Below are 22,248 nucleotides of genomic sequence, written 5' to 3'. Positions count from 1 at the left end.
TTGCTCTACTCTATTTTGTTCTGTAACTTGTAAGCAACCTACAGTTGTTAACCATTTTGCTTCTTCAGTACGTAATAACAAGTAGTTAGGATTTAATGCGGATTATTTTCTTTTTTTGTGATGAAATGGAATTTGTTGTTGTATACACGCTTGAGAAAGATACAATTTAAAATTACTTCCTACTGACTTATAACTTGTAGTAGATATTTTTTCTTAAAAACGTCTGACATATCAGACATCATCTATTAAAAGTTATTTGTGTAAGCGTGTATATTATACAATCAGACGTTAGGAGTGAACATTTCTGTAGAAATCTATTTGGAATCAATTCATCTTTTTAGTTTTAAATGAACTTTAAGATGCTTTTCACAAAAACAGAAACAAATGAGCATTTTTGATTTCTCTAAACCTAATCACTCATGTATTTGCATACTTGTTCTACGTATCTGTCATTTGTTATTCCCTTCTGTATGGTAGGGAAGTCGCTTTTGTTTTCTATATCTGCACAATTCGTATCGTTTGTTTGGCATCCGAAACTGACATGATTAATCGATTTTGTTCCTTTTTTCGCAACGCCTGATTTGATCTTATTTAATTTGTTTACATGTTTGTAAAGATACAGAGATACAAGTCCAAAATCCTAACAAAAAATTATGTGCGCAGAAAATAAAAGAGATTTTTATGTTAAAATTTATTTTTATTATAGCAAGCAAAAAAATTTGTATTTTTGGCATATTAATTTAGGCCAATGGTTGATAAATGTGTGTCATATGTCTTTAAGGATTTAATTCAGTCAGAATATGTTAAAGAAAATTAAATTTAAAAAAGAAGTTTAATATGATTTTCTTTAAACAAGGACTTATTGGTAATAGAATTAGTGCGAATATGGTTTAAAAAAAATTTGAAGTACTAATTGTTTTCATTATTGAAAATAAAACCCTAAATGAATTTGAATTTATTAAGTTAGACGCTTTTATAGTTCTTTTTCGAATAATATTGATATCCAGTTAAAAGTTCTTTATATCCTAAATATAGATCCTATGACAAGCTCCATATACTTGACTGTAACAATCAGTTGACCTTAATATGAATTCCGCGACATGTTGAAATCGAAAACAATAAAGTGGCAGACAAACTTGCAAGAAGAGGCGCGGCTTCAATAGGAGTTTCTGCGGTCTAGGCAAAGAAACCCTATCCCTAGCAGAGGAAAAGGAAAGAGAACTCTGTCGGGAAGGGCGATCAAGATTATTGCAATTTAAAATACTTTTAGGAAATTGAACCTAAAACGCTTCTATAGAACAAACAAAGAATAACTTAAGAATAACGGCATTACTAACCGGTCACTGTAGATTGAATAATTACTTAACAAAGTCAGCAATCGGATCCACACTTAGATTATAGATACTGTAGATAAGAGAGAGAAATCACAAACCATGTGCTGGTGGATAGTCCATCACTGATGCACAAGCGAAAGAAAAACATAGGAGGGTATAAAACATAAGGATTCAAGACTAGGAAAGATGGACTCTATACTGCTTTTCCTTAAGGAAATTGAATTTGGTGAAACACTCTAATCCGACTAAGGGTCACAATAAATCTTTTAGATCGCAGTGTACTATATTTTTTTCTAATAATAATTATAAATAAAGATTCTGATATCTTATTATATTAGATTGTATAAATATGCTTTATATTATATACATCAATACCATAGTACTCAATTTTAAATGAATATTATACGCAATTGTTGACTTCAATATATTTTAAAATATTAAATATTTTTGAACACCTCGCTTTAATAGTTCAGTAATATAAGAATTTTTTATATTTATTAAAAATTTTTAAAGCTATAAAACTCTTATGGAAAATAGTCATTATTTTCCTTTGTGAAAATTCTTCATGCTTTAGTTTGTTTTTCACGCTGACTTGAAATAAGTATCTTCTGCATGTTATGTGCAAAATATTCTATTATTTGCGAATATTTCTTAAATAATAAAAAAATAAGATGCAAAATTTTTTATATATTTCAAAAGAAAAAATGAGTAAACTTTTTAAGTATCCATGAATGCCAGCTCCTTTTTTATAGTTATAATAGAACGGAAGCGTAAATGAAAATTTCTTAAATGTCAAACTAACTTTATCAAGCAAAAGATAAATCATAAAAAATAATAAAAATAAAATAGATATGTTTAAAAAAATCAAATAAAGCATATCTTTCATTTGCAGTTCAGCACCTTAAGTGTAGACTTAAAAAAAAATATTGGCAAAAATATTTGTTGTTAAATTGAAAAATAAAGTCTAAACACTTAAATTTGCTCAACTTTGCCTTTTGCTAAGTTTTCTTCATGTTGACCACAAAATGGCTTTGATTAATTGTTAATTTGACCAACAAAAGTGGGCGTAAATGCACAAGAGAAGTAGGCGTTTAATTTAGTGAAAAATCTATAAAGAAACTTAAGAGCATTGTTTGCGGCATTTAAAGCTGAAGTCGGTCGTTGTGTATCTGGATCAAAAAGGATTATGGCTATAACCAAGCACCTATGAGTCAGGCAATGGCGGCTTAGTTGAAAGGAAGCTGCACGCTACCAGAAATATTTTCATACAACATTTTCATTGTTTTTTTTGTTTTGGTTTTAGTAGACTTATGTGTTAATGGCAAACGCTTAAAGGGATTTACTTTATAAGAAGCTTTATTTTACACTTATAAGCCAATTAAATATATGATATATAAGTGCACGAATTGAATTAATTGAAATAAATTAATTTTAGCAAAATTGCGTGCTTTATCAACATTAAAGCAATAATGAGCACTTGGTGTCAGATATCAATAACCGATGTGTTAAAATTGTATATCATATATTGACGGTCATTACTTTCGCCATATAAGCAAATATTTTTCTGTTTACCATTAAGTTTTATTTTACATTTTAATACACATTTTTTGCTGTTTTGTATTCTTGTTAACTTAATTATCTTCAGTAATTAATACCAGAACTGTGTTGCTGTACATGTCAACACATCGAACTGCTGTTTTTGTACTGATAACACACAACTTACAACTGTTAGCGCAAACTTAAGCTATAAATTTTAATTAACTGCAGTCATGGATCAGCTTACACTCTGATTTAATTAACGCAGGCAAGTTGCGTCGCCTCAGCATTCTGGGCACTAACAGTGCAAAATTGAAATTTACAGAATATCGCTTCAAATTCAATTCCAGTGATTGGATTTTACATGAATTTTAATTACTTCGAGTGGTAGGAATGGGCATAATTGAATTTATCTTTGAGTGTCAAAAGCTGTCTTTGTGAGCATCAAATGCGGGTACAGTTATAAATATTATATCTCAACATCACTTTAAACTAAATACGCAAAACCTTAAAAGTTATTAAAAAATACCAAATATTAATGGTAGTTCTATCACTTTCCATCACATCAATCAATTTCTATGTCTTTGTTCGAGGCTATACACGAAGCGGTTCCATTATCTAGGAGACCATTTCTTCACTGTCTAAGCAGAGTTGGCGCAAGTTAATTAATCACATTCTCTTAATTTCATCTGGAATTTCAAATGATTTAACAAGGATAACATTTAGAACCATATTGGAGATAATGGTTAGTATGACTTGTTTCCTACTCCTGACTTAGAGAGCATGACAAAGAGCAGTAGTTGCTTTCGAGTACAAGTGTTGATCAACACATTCTGCTCAAACTTAATCTTACTCCATGGATTTTCCATTAATGGGGAATGAATATTCAAAAAATGCGTCACAAATCCTTTTATTTGTGAATTTAAAAAGAGCATTAAATATATTAACTTCTAAGTGGGTTGTGTATTAACTTTTATATATATATATATATATGATTATAATATATCATATGATTACGTTAAAAAGTATTTTAAATGACAACTAAACCATAGAGCTTAGTCATTAAGTTTAGCCATTAAGCGGCTTCATATTTATAAAATACTAGACTCTTAAGCGGTTAAAGAATACAAAGTACTAAATGATAAAGTTAAAACTACTATTCGGATTGCACTGGAACTAAAAAATGATACACAAAAATGTTTTAAGAATTTGCACTGCCACAAAAAAAAAGACGAAGATATAAAAGTTTTAGACGTGGTTCAAAGCTTCATCTGCTAATAGGTCTACGTGTAGCTTACTATTAGCCAGAGTAAACCTACGTAAAGATCTTACTTCATCTATGAACGCAAGAAACTAATAGATCTATATCTTATTTAAAGTCAGCTGGAGTAACATAACCTAATCAAATATTATTTGAAAAAAAATAACTTTATAATAAATAAAACTGATGCTGTTAACTGGCATTGCGTCAGTTTTCTATACAACATTTTTGGTATTGTTAGTTAGCTTTTCCAGTGCTAGTTTCTTTTTTGTTTTGCAACATTTTTCGTGCTTTTTTAAGTGCTGTTAATTGACACTTACTCGTTTTTGGCATTGTTTTTGTTTTAGTATTTTTGGTAAACCAAGTAATCTTCAGTAAACTTTGGTTTGTATATATGTAATCTTTTCTTTACTCCATTTTCTTTACGTTGTGAAAATTGTTTTCATTTACGATTTTAAAATTTATTTTTTTGTTTACTCGGTATTCTTACCAAGTTCATTAAAGATTTGATTGAATTTTATTAATTCATACATTAAACTGAGTTTGAGCATTCAAGGCATTTTAATTAACTATTTTTCGATTTAAGATATATCCTTACTATGACGCAATCATTCGATATAATATAGTGTATGCTTTATATAATATCTCATTATATTTGTTATTAAGCTTTGTTAGATCAAGGTAGTTGCCAATATTTTTTGTGTATTGGTAACTCTGCTTGCTTGGTTACTTTTCTGCCGTCAGAGTTGAGTACTATATAGTTTTGATTGAATATTTATTTTACGAAGTAGAATTTTTTTTAATTTAATTTTTATTTCGCAAAAAATATTTTATTTTACTTATATATTTTAATTAACTTCATTCGATTTTATAATATTTTTCTTATAATTAATTCAGTATTATTTTATTATTTTTTAAAATTATTTTCCTAGTGCATTTTGTATGAGCTTAACTTACTGAACACCCACATCCAAAAATGGAAGATGGCACTAAAATAAATTTTAAAAATACTTGAAATCAATTGCGAAACACTTCAAAGAGTTGGTAGATAAATGAAGTAGAAAACCGAAATTGTAATTTTATTCCCTTGTCAGTTTTAATTAGTCTTTCTATGACTGATGATACTTGCTGCAGGCCTACTACGTCTGTCAGTAGTTGGCAGAAGAACAAAAGTAATTAACAAGTATTCAAACTGGCTTATACTCGCATCTCATTTGTCTTTGTTTCGGCAATGAAAAAAAAATATCAATGATTTAAAACTTAATATTAGCATCCTAATTACATTGTTACCCACAACAAAATTAGCAAACATTAGCATATTCTTCTTATTTAACGAAAAGAATAAAAAAACAAAATAACAGATAAACGAGAGATTGTTGTTGTTGGTGGTGATTTTGCCATTATTGCTGATGCTGCTAATACAATAGTTGCCGATATTGCCGCTGCTGCTGATGCTGCTGCAATAAGTTAATGATACTCATTAATCTTACCACACAATTGCCAATCGAATTTACGTTTCCAGCCTGGACGAATCAAAAAAGAAAAATATTGGCAAAAAAGCAGAAGGTTGTTAGCTGAAGCAAAGGCTGCAGATACTTTTGGAGCTCTTGACAAAATGGTTCTTAACAATACTCAACGCTGAGTAGTGAGTCATGCCAAATGAAAAACAATTTATTTCACAAAATTTTGTGTATCTCACTTACAAAGTTGCTGTCGGTTTGTCTGTCTGTCTGTCTGTATGTTTATATGTCTATCTGTCTGTCAGTTGCTGAGTTGTAAATTTAGTTGTGGCAGGCTGATGTGGTTGCCATTGTAGCTGATTTGGTTGAATCTTTATTATTATTAATGTACCACTATTTTGTATGCAATCATATGCATACTGATTAAGATACAAAAGTAATTTATGCATTAAAAATATTTCTGCTGTTGCATGCCACTCTACCACCGAGTCAAGAGAGAGAGCAAATAATGCATTTTCTTTTTTTTTATAATTTTTTTTGGGACTGCATGGCGTATGATTAATGGAAATTGCATGTTTCAAAAATTACATAATTTACGCAACTTATTAAAAAGTTGCGAATTTTTTTGTTGTTAATTTTAATGCAAACGTAAAATTTTCAGTAAAGATAAAACTTTTTAAGCAATTAATTTTATTTAAATTTTTTAGATTTTTTTTTTTCGCTAGAACTTTATTTGCTTGCCATCACAATACTTTTTGGCGAAAAATTATGGTAGCATTTTTAATGTGCAAAAGTGCAATGGTAAAAGTTTACGCTAACAGTTTAATAAACTTTAATGGTACATAAATTTAACTTAATCTGCTCTTCTTACTGTTGGGAAAAAACAGGAAAAATTGTTGCTGAAAAATTTTATAAAAGAATTTTTTGGAGCTTGAAAATGTCGTTTTACGCAAACTTAACGCAGGAAATCGCTGAATATACGCCATCGCCATTTGTGATAATGGTTGAATTTATTATGCCGTGCTCGGTTGGCTTTATATTGCCAGGCTCATATATGAAATATTTACATATTAAACTTAAATTCCTTAAGGAAATATTTAACTTTTATGGAAAACATAAACTCACAGAGCAAAAATATAAATAGCGTTATGGATTTGCTTATATCCCATATAAACGTTTATTTATTCATGTATATACATATATACATATATATGTAGCATAAAGTTTGTAATATACCTAATACATGACATATCATCCTCTATAAAGACAATTACAGATATGTCCTTCTGCTGTCTTTTGCTTTGACAGCGCTTGTCACCTTGAAAAGGGAAATCTAAACAGAGAAATTGAGGCTAATTAAGCTCAGAGCCATGCGACTAAAATAAAATTCAATAATGAAATAACTTTATGTTACAAAGGGAAAATTCTAATACGAGTAAATACCTTAAACCATTCCGAAAATGTAAATGTAATTTTAATTATCTTTAGTAAAGGTGACGTCACTTGTTGCCATGTTATACCCGCTCTATTATTATTTTGAACGACTAAGTATCATATACATAAAAAGCTTTAATTCGTGATGTTGTTGTTTTATTAAATTTAATATGTCAATAATGTTAAATTTAATTTTTATAAAATTTGTAAAATTTATATTTACTGTACTATAATCTTCCTAAAAAAATAATGTTATTAAAGTCGATCCATTGGTATTAATGATGCCAATCCGTAGTGACCCACAGACCGGTATTTGCTAATCTTTTCTCAAACTTATTTTTGTTAATATTATCATTTCAGAAACTTTATAGCCTTGTCTTGACTGTTTCATACAGTAATTGAAATAACAAAAGTGTTTGCAAATAACAAAAGTGACTAAGTTTAGTACAAACAGGAAATAAAGCCACACAGTAGAAGTTTTGCGCGTATTTGTATATAAATTGAGTTTTTTAATATATCTCATTCCTGAAGCAGTTATAAAATTCAGATATTCAAATATTATATATATATAACAAATGTTTCTTTCATAATAGTCATCGTATATATTATAATGCCATATTAATGATGCTAACTACATAATAAATCTATTTATTTCTCCCCATATCTGTCGACGCCCAATAATATATATCAAAATAAATACTTGTTTAGCCACTAGCATTGGGTACATAATTTGTGTATATCCTAGCTAAATCGAATGTTAAAATACAGTGTATTAATCTTTGATAAAGGAAGCCATAATAGCTAATTGCATACTAATAGAAGAAAACTAATTTCATATGTTTCTTATAAACAATGAGTTTCGATGAGAAAAAGCACACACCATGTAGATCTAGATACGGCTACTCTACTAAATCAAATTCAACTTTTTTTTGAAACCTATCATCTATATAGAGAGATATCGCTTTATGTATACAAAAATATTGTTCTCTATTGAAAACAAAATTTTATATATTTTAAAAAAGAAATTTCTTTTTTCAAAAATTAATTTGTTTATAAAATTACGGTTATTGCAGTCTATAATATTATTTACAATAATGTTATTAACTTTTAATGCTACTAATATTGTGAATGTATACATTCTAACCCTTACGGGTTTCCAAAAATTGCTGTAGAGGATGTAATTAACGTCCCCACAACGGAGTATTGGTTTAAGTTTTCAACCAGCAATAATCGCACCTCAGTAGAACTTCATTGGTCACGATATCGCCACCGCGCAAAGCTAATTTGAACGCAGTTTTGTAATAGCATATATCGCAGAAACAAGTTTTAGTTAATGAGAATTACAATGCTTTTTCGTACTAAAAGTTACTCCCTCTTTACAAATTAATAAAATAATGTTCTTCTCTATTGAAAATTGAAGCTTTATATTTCAAATAAGAAAATTCTTTAGTTAAGAATCATTTCATTTATCTTATAAAATTTTCAACTACAATATTTATTAACTTTTAGTGCTAATATATTGTGAATGTATAAGTTCTAACCCTTACGGGTTTCCAAAAATTGCTGTAGAGAACGTAAAATACGTCCAATACAGCGGAGTATTGGTTAAAGTTTTCAACCAGCAATAATCGCACCTCAGTAAAACTTCATTGGTCACGATATCGCCTCTGCGCAAAGCTGATTTAAAGACAGTTTTGCAGTTGGATATAATACAAAAATACGTTTTAGTTAATGAGAATTACAATGCTTTTTGGTAAAAGTAACTTCCTCTTTATAAATTTATGAAATTTGAGCGTATTAAACATTTAGTTTGTACTGTTAATTATATTTTAGTTGGTGAATAGTTGGAAGTAGTAATGGTAGTAGTTTTTAGTTAAAAGGTCACATATATAAATAAATAGGTAGGAGCCAAATATCATATCTGTTTATCGCACCAAGTTTATTAATTATCAACATTTATAGTTTAAACGATTTATAGGATTTATTAGAAACATTTTGACAAATGTACTCTTTGTATCCCATGTATGTGAATAATGTAAAAATATTACAAATATTGAATTTATTGCCCTTTATCATTCTTGCAATATAAATATAAAAATTTTATTTTTATATAGATTTGCAAATGCCCTTAAATAAAATCAATTTTATTTTTATTCACATTTTTCGAATTGTGGAAATATTTTTCTTTATTATTCTTTATTTTTCTTTATTCTCCAAATGCCATTACCAGCAACACTTCGACTACACTTCGTATGCGATTTTATATTCACACAGCATTTTTCATAAATTTTGCAATAAAATACAAATTTACCTGGAAGAATAATATTTTATGTAAATTTCTTGTGGGCAAATGCAGTTCCATCCGTTGCATAAACCAGTGAAAGGAATCCAGATTCTGTGAGTAACACAAAAATTTTTCTATAATATTAATGTGCCTTTAGCCTTTAGGGAGGATTTCGTGACAACAACACTATTCACAAGCATACTTTGCATTTAACATTTGTGCATACTTACAGGCACAACATGCATGATACTTCTCGTTGAAAACATGTGCTGCACTTAAGGTATGTATATATACACAAATATATATATGGATATATATGTTAAGAGATCTATGAATCCAATGATTTGTTGCACGTTGCCTTGCATTCATCGAGTAGTGTGTAGTTATGCAAAATATCAAGGATGCTGTAACTGCAACTGTGTGCACGTTCTGCATAATCAAAAAGCAACTGTCGTTAAAAGGGTTGATAAATTGACCCCTAGATAAGATAATTTTTTGAAATGAAACTCATTGTAATTCTCATTAGCTTAAAATGATTTTTAAATCACAACCAACTGTGATCGTATGATCAAATCAGCTTTGCGCAGAGGCGATATCGTAACCGATGAAGTTCTACTGAGGTGCGATTATTGCTAGTTGAAAACTTTAACCAATACTCCGCTATGGGGACGTAAATTACGTCCACTACAGCAATTTTTGAAAACCCGAGAGGGTTAAAATATATACATTCACATTATTAGAGATAGTTTTAAAAGATATTAAACAATATAAAGAAAATATTTTATATGTTACAAATATTGCAATTTCATAAAATTATAAAGAGGAAATAAATTTTACCACTAAAAAAAACATTGTAATTCTCATTGGGTAAAACTTATTTTGAACCATAACCTATTGCAATATTATGTTTTGATTAGCTATGCTCTGAGATGATATTTTGATCGATAAAATATCGTCTATTGTTTAACTTTAGTGGGGTTGTATAGTACTTACTCTTAGCAGATCTATAAAAATCAGAGAACAATATACTGTACTCGTAAAAAATTTATAAAGATGTTTATCAAAAGCTAATTTTAGCAATATAGTTTGATGTTATATGATCAATAATATTCGAAATTGAATTGGCAAATAAAGAAGAAGATGTCGTAAGAGCAGTAAACAAGTTCAGAAAATATTGATACAAAACTATTCGGGCTGAACTGATATTGTAAGGACTGATACTGAACTACAGACAGTAAACTATATAGCGTTATATACGTATAGCGCTTACACTTCGCAGATTTATTAACCTACCACACTCAAATTAAAGCTTCATCGTTATGACCGTTGCGTTGAAATATCCGTGAGAACATGAAAGAGAATTACTGATATAGAACGGTAGGCAGTAAACTATTGTTGGAATAACTATTATGGATATAACAGTAAAATGTTATTCCTGGAATGACACTGGTCATAATTATAGATTTAACTAAGGAAATAATTGTTAAGAGATAGTGGATGAATTATGTTGAATATGTGATTTACAGTTAATTTTCAAATATTATAGCTTTTTAAAGGCTTTAACATTTTTTTCAAAATCTTGTTAATTATTAACTTTACCGTTTATTTTGTGATGAATATCGTATACCAGTATGTGCAAAACCTGTTTGTCTTTTATTTTTTAATTTATTTTTCACATTTCCAGAAAAATGTGCCAACATAACAATCAAGTACGACTTTGGGTTAGTTGGTGAAGGAGCGCTGACTCTGAGTTTCAAATTTGGCAGGGCACAAGTTCGATTTCTGGCACTTGTGCAGTATTCAAAAATTATTCAGGAATAATTAAATACAAGAATTATTTTCAAGACCGCTGATGATGGGTATTTGGAAATACTCGAAACAGCTATATGGTCAGCCAAAATTTCAATTCATTAAAATAATATAAAAAAGGAATTTTTTTGTTGTATGGTAGTTCGTTACTGTACGAAAAAACTCTTTATGATATATACTCTATATATAAATATGTATCATATATTTACGTTTATATTAATTGTAAAAAATCTATACAAAATAATAAATTCTTTGCAAAATTTTTTTTTAACACACTTTAAATAAAACCAGGTCACATTAAAACCTACTGAACCATAGCAAATTGATTATTAACCATAAAATAAATGACATGTCTTAGCCTTCTTTTTCAAATAAAATTTATATGAATTTGTTTCCTTTTTTATGTGCAAAAATCTTGCAATAAAATTTGCATTAAAAAATTGCAACGCCAACACTTCTTAATCAGCGATCCAACCATACCAACCACGTGTATAGCTGCAGAGGTAAAAAGTGAAACCACAAACTAAACAGCAGTGATGGTGCACAAATGTAACTAAAAGTACAATTCACTGTCGACAGCACGGCACTAAAGTTACCCTACTCACCTCTACTGCTGCTGCTTCATATGACTATGCCACATCTTGTTGACAACTAATAAACAGACAACAATTAAAACAACATCAAATGCAGCAGCAACAATAACGCCAACACTTTTCATTTACTTTTGATGAAACAAAGTAATTCTCACACATAAAATTTTCTGCTAATTTGCAGAATGGCAAGCAAACAAACAGACATACTAACAGACACCGTAACAGACAGATGTACATGTTCGTATGTACAGACTGTTAATTTACATATAAAATAAATTTAAATGCTGCTGTTGCAAAATTCAGTTTTGTTTATGTTATTTTTTCTATTTGTGGTTTGACTGAGAATTTCGCCTTTACTGTGGCAATTTGTAAAGTTGACAAATAAATTTTGTTTGTCGTTGTTGTTGTGCTGCCTTTTTTCTATGAAATTTGCATTTGTTAACAGCGCTCACAATGCTAACAACCGTCAAAACAATACAAAATTAATGCTCAAATGTTAAGATATTTTGTAATTATAATTTTTGAATTTATATTTAATATTTTTTAACTTTTTTTTTGCATAAATTTTTTGTTTCTTACTTCTTATTAAGATATTAAAAAAGGGTGGAGCTCGGAGCTCTTGTTCACATTTGGTGTGGTTGAATTTATGGTTTCACATATGGTTTGGTACTCGTTAGCGCCGAGTTGTTAACCTTGATTTCGTTATGGATCAAATCTGTGGTTTCGGATTAAGTTCTTTTGCAGAACAAACAGAAACAAGAATATCATTTGGAGTCAAGAATAATCTCATTGTTTTAATTACACACACTTTATGGAGTTATGGTTTATGGTTTTTATTGTACATATTTGTGAGACAAAATGTGTGTTGGCTGAGCTTATATCATGAAATACTTCTTATAAAAACACTGAAATTATAAATGCAATTAAAAAAAAAATTTTTAAATATAATAGTACCTTGTGTAATTTGATTTAAGTATGACTATATAGTAAACATTAGATGAATGAATAATAATGAAGCATATTATTTTATTTACACGTACTTTACTTCAGCGCAGAAATATGAAATAAATTTGGATAAACACAAAGGTAATACCAATAATGAAAATGAAATGCACTAAAGGATTTTAAAATTATACAATATATTCGGCTTAGTTGTAATTAGAATCGTATCTTGAACTTAACTTAAATCACAAGCTCACAAAAAAATCAAATCAAAGATTACTGTCGAAACAGCCAGGAAAGGATCCGCCACACCGATGATGGGGTTGGAACCACGGTTGTCACTTATGGTACTTTAGTACCAAAATTGGTACTTTTTTTTTTTTCGTTTGGTACTCATGTTCAAAAAATGGTACATTTTTGACGACCCAACTTTATTGTGGATATTAAAAATTAATTTTTTTTATAAATGCAACTTTGCACTATTTTATATTTTGTTCATTTATAACACTATGAAAAACACAGAACGAGAAAACAAAAAGGTCCAAAAAAAATTTTGGACCTTTTTTTACAGAAATGATACCTTTTTAAACCAATTTTGGTACAGAAAAAAATTTTCAAGTGGCAACCGTGGTTGGAACCTTTCTGTAATATAACTCACACCACACTATTTGGTAAGGTCTAACGCTCCTAATATTATGAATGTATAAATTTGAACCCTTTACGGGTTTCCAAAAATTGCTGTAGAGGACGTAATTTACGTCCCCACAGCGGAGTATTGGTTTAAGTTTTCAACCAGCAATAATCGCACCTCAGTAGAACTTCATCGGTCACGATATCGCCACTGCGCAAAGCTGATTTGAGCACAGTTTTGCAGTTCCATAAGTCGTGGAAGCAATTTTTAGTTAATGAGAATTACAATGCTTTTTAGTACTAAAATTTTTCTCTCCTTTATAAATTTACAAAATATTGTTTTCTATGGAAAAACAAAAGTTTATATATATTAAAGATCAAATTTCTTTCGTTAAGACGGACAATAAAATTCATTTTATTTATAAAATTATAGTAACTCCAACCTATAAAATTATAAACTATAATGTTTATTAACTTTGAAGTCTCTTAATATCGTGGATGTATAAATTTTAACCCTTACGGGTTTCCAAAAATTGCAGTAGAGGACGTGAAACACGCCCAATACAGCGAAGTATTGGTTATAGTTTTCAATCAGCAATAATCGCACCTCAGTAGAACTTCACTGGTCACGATATCGCCTCTGCGCAAAGCTGATTTAAAGACAGTTTAGCAGTTCGATATACTGCAAATATAAGTTTTAGTTAATGAGAATTACAATGCTTTTTGGTGTTAAAATTTATTTTCTCTTTCTAGATTCATTAAATATTGTTCCAAATTGAAAACATGAAATTGTATATATTAAAAATGAAATTTCTTTCGTCAAAAAGGATGTTAGAAATCTATTTAATAATTAATTAGTATAAAATATACTATATGTGTAAAATTAAAATTGTCTGTCTAAATTTGTCTGGAGTGTGTTTGAGTTGAATTCTATATACATATGTGTAGACATACGGATAAACCTTAATCGATGCGTTTTATGGAGGTCAATACAAATACTTGTATATATAATTTTTCAATTATTCAATGCTTTCATCAATATACTAATTTATATCTAAAAATTTTAACTTATTGTAATAAGAATGAATATTTTATCAAAATTGTGTGAAAATACAATAAATGAATTATTTTATTTGAGATGAAGGCCCTTGCCATTAATACTTTATTGTCACTTCTCTATAGTATTTTCTATATCTACATATATTAAAAATAATATTTAATTATGGTATGTCTACATAAACCAAGTTAATATATTTAAAATACCTCACGTATATTCAAGAATGCAATGGAAGTTAATAGCTATTTCTTTTTAAATTTCATTTTCCATAATAATATTCGCTAAGTAAAGTTCATAGGCCATGTCAGTACTTCCGGTCTTCACTTTCATAGACGTTTAAGCATTTACTTTGTGCCTTAAGAGTACGAACTGTCATTGGCAATAATTTTTTCACAAAGTCGGTTGGTTGGTGCCTTTTTGCATTGCGCTGACGTGCCTACTTTCCTTCTCTTGCGGTTTGGAATTGACAGCAAATAGCAAAGCACAATTATCAGTCACTTGAGTACGTCATTAGTAATACACGAGGCGAGTCCTGCGAGTAATTCGTATTGGAAAAATACGTCAGTCAAAACGTGCCTTTAAAATCATTACAAAAAATAACAGAACAAAAAAAAAACGTAAAATATTCTAGGCGGTAAAAACAAAAATAGAAATTTAAATTAAATTATAAAAAAATAAAAACAAAATAAAAAGTAAAAATTTTATAAACTTCATAAAAATTCAAATGAAATACTTCTCCCGACAGTTTGAAAAATACACGCCAATGTATATAACCGCAATCAAACTCAAACCTAAACCGTAGCGAAACCATAGACCTCTGTAATCCACCTAAAAAATTGTTTTCGAATGAATTTTTATGAATGAATCTTCTTGTCTACTCGCCAGTTGTCTTGTCTTGGGGGAACTTCAGCGGCATATTTTTCTTACTGTGTTTTATTTATAATGTCAAGTTTTATTCTTGTATTTCTCTGCTCTCCGAATGGTAAGCTGCAGCAACAGGATGTGTACATATGTCATGGCAGCAACAAATTGTAATTTGTTTTTATTCTCAACATAAATAATCATTAAAGTTCTTCATTCGCCAAGTTTGGTCGATGAGTATCTTAAGTGCTTTTTTAACTTCTTCGATTTATTTCTTTTTTTTTTTTCAAAAAGTATATACTCGTACATATTTTGTACCAAAATTTGTCTTTCTATTTAATTTTGAATTCATAAAAAGCTAATTTAGTTCGCAAATTTGTCATTATGTTGCCTTTTTTTAATGGCGCCAGAATTAATGACATCTTGACCAACATTAAGGATTTATGCAGAAATTTTTTTATCTTCCCGGATTTGCTTATTGATGAACGTGTATGGCTTATGTAGGTATATATGCGGGCAGATAAATGTCCATTTTAATGTGCTTTAATGTGCAGAAAAAATATTTTCTTGTTTTAAAGCTTATTGATAAATTACTTTTTAATCCGTATAAGTTTTTATTTATGTTAAACGAATTTGGGAAATTTGACAAATTTTATTTGTCTGGAGCATATTTTTATGATATTAATTTTAGTATCTTAAGATTCTAATAAAAAATCTGATTTGATTCTTAATTTTAAGATAATTTGTTTTTTTTTATGACCATTTGTTATAACATCTTTAGAATAATAACAAGGTAATAGAAGTATCAAGAGTTCCACTCGAAGACAACTATCACCCACTGTTGTAAAGTCAATAATACAGAGAATTACTTTTACAAGGTTTTTATATAGATGATTACTAAAGATTTCTTTAAAATTATTTCACTGTCATTGGACTTTGACAAATAATCAGTGCAAGCGTTTTTTTTCCTTTAATGCTGCTACGGTAATATGGTAGGGTTTATAAATACGAAGGTTGAAAAGAGACGTTCGCTGTTTTTTTTTCCTTTCATGACGGAAACATGGTAGGCTCTATAAATACAATAAAGGTTGATAACAAATCTTCGCTGATAATACTTTAAAATCTTCTTTACTGATGAATTGAAACAAAATCTTGAATAAACTTCCATTATACTTTTCGCACACATAACAATGATATTTGTAAGTCCTATTTATAAGCGTAGGATAAGAGGATAGGATAGAATATGCGCGAAGCAAATGCTCTTCTAATACCTTTTCTTTCTAAATTGCATTTTCTATTATGATATTCGTTAGGTTTAAAGTACATTGGACACGCCAGTACTTTCGGTAAACTTAATACCAAATGTTCATCATGACTTCTTCTGTTCAGATCATTTGTATGTTAGAACCCATATAAAACAATATAATATAGTGTTATGTATGGACTCTTTTCATTGCATGAAATTTACTCGAAAATGTTGTATTGTTATACTAGTTTTAATGTCTTATTATATTTAAATAATTAATAAATAAACACATCCAGAATTATTAAATGAAAAACAAGAAAAATTTATTAATCAATCAAAATTTATTTTATAGCCTTTGAAATATTTCGCCGTATTAAGGGGAAGGGTATAACCTTAGCAAATTAGTTTAGGAAGCGAACTAGTTTACGTTATTATACTTATAAAATATACTTATGTATAACTATTTTATATAATTTTTATAAAGTTCAATATAAAATTGGTGTTATGTCTAAAACATAACTTTGGAATCTCCAAAGTTTTTCAGGGTGACTGTTGCTCAGTAGTTTAAAGCTAATTCATTGAGATGTCGATCTAGCCACTCTATGTACATTTTTGCTAGATTTTTGAATTTAATGAATGGAATAGTTTTGATGTTCAAGTAGTTCATTAGGTTCTAAGCTAATTCATGAAAATGTCGACCTAATTACTCTATGTATATGAATTTTGTATCTTAGGAAAGAATTTTTCAGATCATGATAAATGAAGTAGTCTTAATGTTATAGATAGCTTATTAGTTTCAAGCTAATTCACTGAGATGCCGACCTAGCAGTCAATCTATATATACTTGTGCGGAGTTGTATCTTATTAAAGTATTTCTCAAATCCAGATGAATGAATTAGTTTGATACATACCAGCTTTGACTATATTTCATTGTGTTTTTTGATTTTTGATTTTAATTTGTATTATTTCTATATTGGGAGTAGTTGTCGTATCCCAAAGTACCAAATAAGTTATTAACTTGATGTTGATTACTTCAACTTTAGTTGAAGCAGGAAATAGGCTAAAGTTATATTACTTACACTCTATAGCGCGGCCTACTTTAAAGGCGACAAAATATGTTTAGATTAATTGTTAATTTTTTGTGTGTTTTATTTTATAATTCCAGATAAGCAGGATGTAAATCATAATACGTATATTTATTAATTATTAAAACATAATAATACATATCAATTTTTTACCTTTTTTTGTATTTCTTATGTATATACATAATAATCACCTTTTCAGACCTATATCATTTCCTTCAAATAACTAAAGTATTAAAGGATTATAATTGCGTTACCAATTTATCCAATCTAAGTATTTATCTGGTTTTAATACCAGAAGTGTAAGTAAAATTACTAATTTGTTTTAATTAATTTTAAAAAATTAATTAAAGAAATGCAAAAGTCATTTAAATTATTTCTAACATTATTTAAATTTCATACTTATCCATTGCCACAACGAATTTAAGCATTAATAGTTTTTTAGATACATTCAACATACCTGAAAAAAAAAGAAAATGAAATATATAAATGATTTGTACACTATTTAGTTATAAAAGATTTATAGATGTATCTATATATCTATATATAAGGAAAAAAAATGTATACAATAAAAAGTTAATGAATAAATATTGTAATTAATTGCTTCCGCATGCAGACAACTTCAAAAATAAATTATAAATTTTCAAATTGAAATTGTTAGCTGCAGATGCAAAATACATGACATTAAAATGAGATTGTACAGATTCCACAGATACAAATGCTCCATATTGAAATGCAAATGAAAAGTAGATTAATAGATAAATTAGAAATAGAAGAAATTAGCAATATTTTTAATAACAACTTCGGTTCGAATAATAAAAAAATCAAGTTAATCGTATAGAAAAAAGGAGTCTAACAATTTAACGACTTAATTAAGCAGCAATGCAGCTGCTGTTAACACATTTCCAACATTTTCCACATTTTCCTCTCCAAAGGAATGCAGCAGCACTAAATTTCAATTTTAATTTAAGAACTGGAAAAAAAAATTAAATGTCGAAAAAGTGAAAAATTTATCAATCAGAAAATAGAAAATTGGGTCAGTGTTCTAAGGCATATGGCATATCGGCCATATCAGCATAGTATAGTAAATTCACTATATAATGCAAAACAAGTGGTAAAATTGTAATAATGGAAAAATGGAGAATGCATTTGTTATTTAGCATTTAGCAGATCATTAAACTGCCTATAAAGAAACTGCACTGGAACTGGCACTGGCACTGGTGTTGGTGCTGCTACTGGTACTAGCCGGTGGAAAACTTTTTAGCCAACAGCAAGCAGCAAATGCTGCATGCAGCAATCAATTATAAAAGTGTGAAAAACTAATGCGTTACGAAGACAGGCGATTACTATGCAGTTGAACTGAACTGAACTGAACTAAACTCAACCAAACTGAATTGAATTGAATTGAAATTCAAATGCATAACATATTTAATTTAAAATTTCCATTTAATACAAATGAAGTTGCGCAATTTTATTTTCATTTTTGAATTTTCGAATAGATTTCGTGTAAGTGCTCGATATTTGCATTTAATTAAGTGCGATAAAAAAAATTTTATTCGCACTTTTTAATGGTTTTACACTAAATTCAGTGAAAATCCGAAAAAATATGCACTCACGGGTGCATTAGTCAAGTAAATTCGGTTAGTAGTGCCACTGCAAGCTGGGAGAGTAGAAAGTAGAAAGATTGCACCATCTGCAATAATTTTACTAACAACTTCATTTGTAAACATTCGAAGTTACATTAAAGCTTATAGTCATTAAACAAAAAAAAAAATAAATAAATAAAATTTATAAAATTATTAAGGGAAAAAATATTTTCACTTTCAGTTTGCTGGTGTGAATTTTCAAACTGAAAACTTTCTTCATTGAATTAAAATTTTATTTGCTTAGCAGTAATGAACAATGAAAATATACAATATGTTTAATGTTTATTAAAGATAAATAAATTTTGCCCTAAATTTTAAGAAATCAAATTAAAAATTAACAACAAAGACAAAAAAAAAAATTTGCTACATGTTTTAGCACTTCGACTAATAGATAATTTCTGTAATTTGCACTAATTCTAAGTAAAAAGAAAATATATTTAAATAACGCAAACACAAAAAAAAAAACTGTATACATATACTAGATATATGCAAATATATATTTTTAGCATTATTTCAGTGTAAATTTTTTTTGGGAACTTTAATGTACCATTTAACATTATCTTATATATATTATTTTAAGAACTTTAATGTACCATTTAACATTATCTTATATATATTATTTTAAGAACTTTAATGTACCATTGAATATTATATTCATATATTTATGCGGGAACTTTAATGTATTTAACATTATCTTATTATATATTTTTGGGAACGCGAATATACTATATAGTGTTAGGCTTTTAATATTCATAAATGTTTTCAACACGAATGAAATGAGATTTTTTTTGGGCATATGTACACTTTAAGTCAAAAATGTAACACGTACGTACGTATATGTTTACATGACTATGCAAATATGTACTCTTAGCCATAATCTATATATATATAATAAACACTTTAAATGCTACTGCCATATTTTTAATATTTATTTTGGCCATAATCATATTAAAAATGTTTTGTTTACAAAGTACGCTACAAGTGGCATACTATATTCAGTATACGGATCTATTAAAGAGAAACTTGGAAAATTTGGAGGTTGTCAACTAACAATAACAAATAAAGCCATCCTTGTTATTAAACTAAAGAAGAAGTATTAACTTCCAATTGCAATAATTGTAGTTTAATATAACAATAATATTAATAATAAATAAAAGTTAAAAACATTGCAAATTTTTTAAGAAAATCGATTATTAATCCAACAGAAGGTATACTACCTTGCCTACAAAAGGACAGAATATATCAGAAATGAGGAAGGTCCGCAATTCCAATCTAATGTTTTGGAAAAATGCTACAACTAGCTTCAAATCAAAAGTAATTCTGTGATAGACTATTACTTCTAAAAGCAAAAAAGGAGTGGGTGCAGAAATCCTTGCCCTTAACATAAAGCCAAGGATATAGGCTGTGGAAGCATAGCCAACTCTCTTTTGAGCTGAAATTCACGTTAGTGATGTCTATGTTCTAATCAATTTTATTAAATAGTTAAAAAGCATTGAAACAAATCAATATCTTCTTGAAAGCAATTTTCGGCGATAATTGTTAAATCAAAACATTTATTTATTTATGCTTTAATGGGTTTTTGATCATACTATAATTAAAGCAATAAGCCTGTAAACAATTTCGTATAAGTCTGTATAAGCCTGTAAGACTGTAAACAATTTCGTAAAGACTGGCTCAACCATTCAGTTTTGTAAACCATTCAATTTTCCTGTAAAATAGGTTAGGTTAATGTAAACCATGCATAGACCTGTTGATTCCTAAAAATACCGATTAAAACCTCTGTAAGACAAGGAACATGTTTGCATGTTTATTATTGACTGAATCTCAAAGACAAACGAATTATTTTAGTATGATCCAATTTACAAGCTGTGGGGTGAACTCAAAAAAAAAAAACGGTGCTCAATAGTCTTAAATCTTAAGAAAGTAGCAAAAACTTTTTAATAACTAGATAGAGAATCAGAAATATATCGCAATAATAAAGAATAAATGGAAAAATATAACTTCCTTAGGTGCTAGTGAACTAGTCCACATGTTGGAAACACAGACCTCAATAGGTTTACAATTTTAACATGTATCAATTGGTATAGCTACTGTTCCGCTTGTCAATAGATGACATCTTGACGTCTTATGACATCTTATAGATATCATCAATAACTTTAACCTAAACTAACTTTCAAATGCGACTGCAATCTATGTGGGACGTTAAATATTTTTACAATTTGCTATTAGTATTGGTGTTGCTTAAGTAAAATATATCTGAAAGATTACGATCTATAACAACTTCTTTTAATAATTACCTTATAAGTGTAACTGCAAGCAGGGGTAGGGTGTATTAAAGTACATATTATTTAGTGAAAATTTATTTTATTTTTAATTTATTTTTGCATATATTTAAGTAATACAAATAAGTAATATTTTTTAATGGTTATGATTTGAGTTAAAAGTAGCAAACTGTTTATTGGTTTTAATTTGAAATGCACTGTTGTTTTTTATTTTTATTGTTTTAGTAAATTTAAAAGTAAAATTGTTATTTGTAATAAAAATGTGTGTCGTAGTACAAAAATACAATAATATATTTATGTAAATAAAAGAAGCAATAAATGTGTATTTATTTAACAGATAAATAAAAACATATTTAAAATTCTTTAACTGTTTGTTTTTTTTTTGAGTAATTGATTTTTAGTTCTAATAATAATATTTATGGTTTTTTATTTGGAATGCAAATATAAGTATAATATTAGAATAAATGCATGACCTCATACAGTTCTATTTAAATGAATTAGAGTGACTACAAATTTATAAACTTAAGTTTAATAAGTAGTGAAGTTGCAGTATACGCGCTAAATTATTTTTATTTATTCTATTTATTAACTTAAATGAATTATTGTGAATTTGAGTATGTTAACCTCAGTTAACATGTTCCGTAAACAAAAGTTTTAAATGGCTATTCTAATAAAGCCATTTGCGTCTTTAAAAAATGTTAACGAGGCACGATATATCCAGATTTATTAACTCCGTTCGAGCGATTATTTCACGATTTTTTAGACAATGAAGCTGCTTTGTCTTTAGTCTT

General features: G+C 28.4%; 1 protein-coding gene and 5 non-coding genes across 6 annotated transcripts in view; 1 reads left to right on the top strand and 5 right to left on the bottom strand.

Moving 5' to 3' along the window:
- Window positions 1-22,248, bottom strand: part of LOC119670980 (rho guanine nucleotide exchange factor 10-like) — a 391,460-nt gene that overhangs the window by 126,467 nt on the left and 242,745 nt on the right. The gene's annotated exons all lie outside the window — the stretch shown is intronic.
- LOC119673567 lies at window positions 8,168-8,306 on the bottom strand. The gene has a single exon (XR_005252085.1). It is a non-coding gene; the product is annotated as a U4 spliceosomal RNA (small nuclear RNA).
- LOC119673557 lies at window positions 8,565-8,704 on the bottom strand. The gene has a single exon (XR_005252075.1). It is a non-coding gene; the product is annotated as a U4 spliceosomal RNA (small nuclear RNA).
- Window positions 9,885-10,023, top strand: LOC119673562. Its single transcript, XR_005252080.1, has one exon. It is a non-coding gene; the product is annotated as a U4 spliceosomal RNA (small nuclear RNA).
- On the bottom strand, window positions 13,368-13,506 carry LOC119673561. The gene has a single exon (XR_005252079.1). It is a non-coding gene; the product is annotated as a U4 spliceosomal RNA (small nuclear RNA).
- LOC119673564 lies at window positions 13,796-13,935 on the bottom strand. Its single transcript, XR_005252082.1, has one exon. It is a non-coding gene; the product is annotated as a U4 spliceosomal RNA (small nuclear RNA).

The sequence above is a fragment of the Teleopsis dalmanni genome, chromosome 1 (genome assembly GCF_002237135.1).
Source record: "Teleopsis dalmanni isolate 2A chromosome 1, ASM223713v2, whole genome shotgun sequence".
Lineage (NCBI taxonomy): Eukaryota > Metazoa > Arthropoda > Insecta > Diptera > Diopsidae > Teleopsis > Teleopsis dalmanni.
Note: the sequence above shows the minus strand (reverse complement) of the source record. Positions and strands in the feature narration are given on the sequence as shown.